The sequence below is a fragment of the Triticum aestivum genome, chromosome 2A (genome assembly GCF_018294505.1).
Source record: "Triticum aestivum cultivar Chinese Spring chromosome 2A, IWGSC CS RefSeq v2.1, whole genome shotgun sequence".
Lineage (NCBI taxonomy): Eukaryota > Viridiplantae > Streptophyta > Magnoliopsida > Poales > Poaceae > Triticum > Triticum aestivum.
The window spans coordinates 200,409,186-200,415,862 of NC_057797.1; positions in this window are offsets into that span (position 1 = coordinate 200,409,186).

The following is a 6,677-nucleotide window of genomic DNA, read 5'->3' on the forward strand; positions in this document are numbered from 1 at the left end:
TGATGATGCTTAATTGGGATTGAGAATGCCGTCAACCATTCTCAATGTTTAACAACCACCATGATAGTTAAATAAAATTTATTCCTTTGCAGTAGGGAAAATTGGCTTTTCGCAAAAACGTTATAACCATAGAGCTTTTCCACCAGCCATATATGCATGTAGTGATAGCCATTGTTTATCATTTTCTCTATGGTGTGAATTTGCCAGTACATTCAATGTACTGACCCGTTTCGGGCTGCAACGTCTCATGTTGCAGGTTTCTTACGAGTAAGTGATACGTTAGGGTTACGATTTCTACACTCAACTTTGCCGTTGGTGTTGATGGGAATCCACAACCTGGTTGCTTCCGCTATATGGATTGAGGTAATAGTATTTACGTTACTTTATACATGTGATTTACCTCTGTTATAAATCCTTCGAGTACTGTGTGTGTCAGCATACCGATCCAGGGATGACACTTAAGCACAGAGACTTGATCCATTCGGGTCGGGTCACTACAAGATGGTATCAGAGCACATGTTGACTGTAGGACGTGACCCTAGAAACTGGCAAGCCCATAGGAAAGATTTTCTCTACAACTTTTCTTTTCCAAAAAGATCTTTTACCTCTCTTCTCTTCTGAGCTTATTCAAAAATTCCTTTTAGTGAGACTATACCCCTTTCCCCTTTTGACCACTCGAAGATTCGACTGATGAGACCACTTCAAGAAGTGCAAGATATCGGACAACTGATACCATTCGGAATGAAGAGGATTTTACCATAGATTATGATAATGGAAACTACAACTGTTGAGGACTCCGAAGACTAGGAGAATCGGAGGCTCCGAAGAACTCCTAGATTCGTATGACCTAGGAAGGCTACCCTTATGGAACTTGGCAGACTATGGAAGCTGTCAATACCCGAGATCAAGGTGTATCGGAGAAAGACTGGAACATGGAGCGTTAGAACTCGGAGTTTTTGTCAAGAGAACCCTAAGGCAGGAGATATCAACTATGGAATGATAGCTCATGGTAATGACAAGAATAGAAACACGGCTATCTATGGTGTTATCGCCCGTTTATACTATTGTCATCGTGCTGGGTTAAGCATGCATATGCATGGAAGGATTGGATGGTAGAAGGCTGATGGGGCACCAATCAGTAAAAGATGAAGTTTTAACCTTAGCTGGTGTATCACCAGGATCTTGAGCAGAAGTTAAGATGGACTTGCAGGAAGCCATGTTTGAATAGGAAGCATTTCATGAGGAACTCAGGAACCAGAAGCTTAAAGTAGCCAAACTGGAGGAGCAGAACCTCGAGAAAACCGGAGATTCGTCAGGAAATAGACCATGGTTCATGCCAAGGATGTTGAAACCTAGAAGTTTGGAATGCAACTCCAAAATATTAAAGGACGCCATGAGAGACTTCGCGTCAACAGGGATGATCTAGCAAAAGAACTTGAGAATGACAAGCATGATCGGAAGAAGCCACTGGAGGCATGAACAAGACCTGAAGAGTTTGACGACATTGATGAATTATTAACCTTTAGAAGACCAAACCCCTGTTTTATACCTACGTTAGATGCGACGTTTGTGAGCTGTCATTTGTTTGATGTTTTTCCGACAACCACAAATAAAAAATCTGTCTTTTCAAAACCTTTGTTTGTATTGTGTGCATCTCTCTTGATCTCTCTTATCTCACCCCAAACCCATGTACCCAATAGAGGATGAATGGGGATGAGCTTGTATTTTTTGGACCGATGAGTCAATTGGAGACAGATCGATGGATTTAGAACATGGAGGATCATATGGAGAACAACCCTATAGTCGGAAAGGATATGGCCCAGCCTGCTCTTCAGTGCTTTGAAAGAGGTGCTGCTACTTGGTGGAGGATGTACCAAACCATCAATGGATGGCAAAGAGTGACCACTTGGGAAGAATTTAAGTTGATTTTGCTAATGTCTCGGTTTGTGTCCCAGAAATTGAAGCCTTCTGGAAAGGATATGAAGAAACCCTGTGCATGCAATCTTTGTGGAGAAATAGGACACAATCATAAAGAACACAAGGATGAATGCCCTAATTGTGAAGGAAGTCACCCAGCTAAAAAATGCCCCACTAGGCAGATCACTTGTTTCTTGTGTGAAGGGACTACCCACTACCCTGCTCAGTGTCACATTTACCCCTTGGTACAAAGAACCATCCAACAGAAGAAAGAAGCAATGAAAGGAGCCCTCATGGGAATTCGAGAAGAACCTGTGATGAAGGAAGAGGTGGAGGACACACCCAAAGAAGAACCAATTAAACCCTGCACCAAGTCTTGCTATTCATGTGGAGAAGAAGGACACATCTCCCAAAATTGTATGAATGGGGATCTAGTAGAATTCCCGACGGAGGAAATAGAGTATAACCCACAGGAAATAGAAGCCCTGGTTGGAATGGAAAAGTCCAGGAAGAGAAGTAGATTGGATTCCAGGAAGGATCTGAGTCATATCACCTGTTATAGGTGCAAGGAGTCAGGGCACTACCTTAACAATTGCCCAAAAAGGAAGCCAAGGACCCAAGGAGGCTATATAATCACAAGGAAACCTCGAAACTTGTCAGAAGTAATATGTTTCCATTGTAATGAGGCAGGACACTTTGCCAGAGATTGTCCGAAGGAGAAGGAGACTTGTGACAAATAGTTAAGTTTGTAACAGAAGAAATATAGTAGTAGCAGTGAGAATATTTTCCTTTATATTGAGGTGTTGAGTTGAGGCATGTAATGGAAAAATAGGAGATTGTAATAATTGAGAATCAATAAAGTTAGCAGTGTTGGTACTGATTTGGATTTTATGAGTTACTCTATGAGGAAAGATGTTGACCATTTTCGAGGATATGAGAAATATGGTCTATGGAATATTGGAGCATTTTAAGGGTGGTAGTACCCTGTAAGAACCGTTGACCCCTGGAAAAGATAAGGATACTCCACTGAGTGGATTTCGGACAAAATGAATACGAGTTTTGTCTCGATATGTGTGATACCCAAGAGTGTGTGGGATGAAGTTGGAGACCGTCAGTTGTTGGACCAAATGTGATCAAGGAGTCAGAAGAGAATGTTAAGTTGATTCAAGATAGACTGAAGGGAGCTCAGTCCAGGCAGAAGAGTTATGTAGGCTCAAAATGCAAGGAGGTAGTTCATGAAAATTGGAGACAGAGCATGTCTTCGTGTGTCCCCTCTGCGAGGAGTTAAACAATTTGGAGTTAAGGGAAAGTTATCCCCGAGATTTGTAGGACCATACCGAGTTTTGGAACGGCCTACAAGTTGAAATCACCCGAAGGACTGTCAGGAGTTCATGATGTGTTTCACATTTCCCAGTTGAAGAAGTGCCATGCAGAGATGGCCAATATTCCCCTGTAAGGACGCTTGACCCTGGAAAGGATAATGGTGTTCTATGAAGTGGAGTATGGACTTCATAAGTATAAGTTTTATCTCGGTATGCGGGATATTCCACGAGGATGAAGAGATGAATTACTATTGGATATAAAGGAGGTATGATGTTGGAAATATGGAGCAATTGCAACTCCATGATGAGTTTGAGTAATCACGTCTTAGACTTGTACAAATAGAAGGAAGGGAGACAATACAATTGGATGGATTTTAAGTATGCTAGGAAGCTGGAAGTTGGATGTTGGATTAGAGATCCCTTGCCCCGATGATGAGTTCAAGGTTTGCAAGTGATGAGATGGGCCATAACCCACAGGCCCCAGGACCTGCCAAGAAGCAAGCACATTCTTGTTGAAGGAAAAACCCTAGAAGAAGTTGCTATTTTAAGCAACATGCGATCTTATAGAGTTTACGCAAAACCTGAGAGTTGTGAAGGAACGATAGATGTTTGTTTGGCTTGCAGAATCAATGGATATATCCGAACTTGGTTCGTCGACAAGAGAAATTCTGCAATGCTTGTGAGGATGACCGAGTGTTAGAATGCGAGATTCGCTAAACCGTATACAAGGTAATGATTTGGGTGCGGGATGGATTGATCACCATACCAACTTACTCTTATTATTCGCCTTGCTATATGGGATGGTAAATCTGAGTGACTTACCTATAGTAGAGCGACGACGATGTTAAACCTTGTTTGAACCTTAGAATGGTATACGTATTTTCCCTGGTACACGACAGTTGTTGCCAATCGTAGGTTATACGGTGAGAATGAAGCCCAGACCCATTTTCTGCAGGAGAAACCAAAATTGTTGACCACCATGAGATATCGATAGTTGTTTAATATTGGCGCCAGACCCGTCAGCTAAGAAGACCCAGTCTCGGAATAACCTTACCAAGAGGAAAGGACAAAAGAATTGCGGTAAAGGTTATGCCACTATCGGAAGAGCCCAGAGATGGAATTTCCCGAGATCTGGGAAGACCGACACTATCAACAATAAGGATGGAGTATATGAGTTTTGATGGAACCGTAACCATGTTTCTAAGGGTGGTAGCACCCCAGACCCCTTGTGATGATCGATGGATTTTGAGAAGACCCCCAAACCCTAACCTATTTCTTGCTAGCCTCTCCGAATCTCGAGGACGAGATTCATTTTAAGGGTGGTAGGTTTGTAACATCCCAAAATTCTAAATTTTGGAATGTTATAATAAATAGATAGATTTGATTGACTGTTTGATTGATTGAGTGAAATTCGAAACCTTTTGAAAGTTCAATGAGAGGGAATAAAAGGACTTTCCCAAACTTTCATTTTTGCATTTATGATCCCCGTGAATTCAAATTCTTTTCATTACAAAACCCTAGAGAGAAGATGACATGACTTCTTCCATTTAAATAAATGAAAAGGGTTTTTGAAAATATTTGAATTTCATTTGGAAATATTTTCCAATTCTGAAACTTTATGCAACTCAATGATTTTCATGAGAGAAGATAAAATGACTTCTTCAAATTATGAAATATGAGTTGGGAGTTTCAAAGATCAAAATTTAAAGTCCTTTTGAAATTATTTTCTATTTGGAGTTATTTGTGTTTTATTCAAATTATTTTTCTCCAAAAATAAAATATATGGAAAATAGGGTAACATGATTCCCTACATCAGAAAATTGGAGATAAATAAGTTTTAAATCATTTTGGTATTTTTAAAATAATTTTTACTGGATTTTATTAGACCAGAAGCACTCTTTGCTTTATTTGAATTTGTGTGTATTTTATTAGACTCTAGAAAAATGTTCAAATTGTAGGAAATCTTTTTCTGAAAATTTTGATATATAATATGCTTATATTATATTTTTAGTTTAATTTATTCTCATTTCTTTTCTTGTCTGCAAAAATGTTTATAAAAAAATCTTCTCCGCCTTACTGGGCCGGCCCAGCTCCTGCCAGGCCAAGGCCCAGCCCAGCGCGCCGCCCCGTCACCCCGCGGGACCAGGCGGGAGTCCGCCGCCGCCATGGCTCGCCGGAGCCGTCTCCCTGCCGGACTCCTCCTCTCCTGCCCCCTCCTCCATGCCTTCCGAGGCCTCGCCTCCCGCGCCTATAAATAGCGCCGCCCGGAGCCCCGCGCCGCCCCTCTCTTCCCCGCATCGCGCCGCCGCCGCCGCTGCAGTGCCCCGCCTCTCGCGCCGCCTCGCCGGACTTCGCCGCCGCCGCTGCATGTTCCGCCCGCCGTCGCAGCTAGCGCCGCTGCCGCTCCCTGCCGCCGCCCCGCACCACGCCTCACCGTCGCCTCCGCTTGCCGTCGAAGCCGCCGGCGAGATCCGCCGCAACCGCCGCCGTCGCCACCTCGTCGGAAAGCCACGGGAAAACCGCCACCACTGCCAGTTTATTTCCCCGAGCCGGTAAAGCCGCCGCTTTTTCTTTCGATTAAAAAAACCCTAGATCGGTTTTCTACAGAAAACCTAGATCTGATTTTTTTTATGTTTAGTTATGTAGTGAGCATTCACTAGTTATGCCTTTGGAGTGAACGGTTTTCGTCGGTTTGGTTTCTGTAGCGAACGTTCGTTAGATAGTTTTTTTCTTTTTTCTGTTTAATAAATTCGGCCAGGGACCCGTACGTAATTAGTTTCTTCACCGCTTAGTCCCTGATCTTTAAACCTTCGTAACTTTTCACTCGTTTGTCCAAATTCAACGAAACCAACGCCCACTTCTTTGTTATGATCCTCTCTATCCAGTAATCAAACTCAAACATGTTTTTGAAAGATTTAAAATTTGAATTAGATCAGATTTAAATTTGAACTTCATTTGATCGTAACTTGAGTTTCGTAGTTCCGTTTGAGTTGATTATTTTTGCAAATTAAAGCTCTTGACCTAAACTTTCTGATAAGGCCAAATTCACATAATTTTGGCACTGTTAGAAATTGTTTTATGTTGCAAGAGCTATTTGCTTGGTTTTGATGTTTTCCGAATCGACTCCTTCGATCTTTCTGGTCTGTTGAGTGATTGCTTATGTGTGGTTACTATTGCTTGATTACGATAGATTGACCAGAGTATGACGAGTAGAGCTGTCAAGAGTTTTGAGTGCGAATCATCTTCATCAACATTGCAGGCAAGTTCACACTTTGATCATATCGCTTTTCGTACCCAGTTTTTATGCATTAGTTTCAACCCTCAAACATTGCATGAGTAGGATTGATAACATGTGGGTATTGGGAAGTAGTTGATGAGGTAGGAACCTATTGCCCTGCATTCAAACCTTGGGAGTTACTATTATGTTATGCTTACATT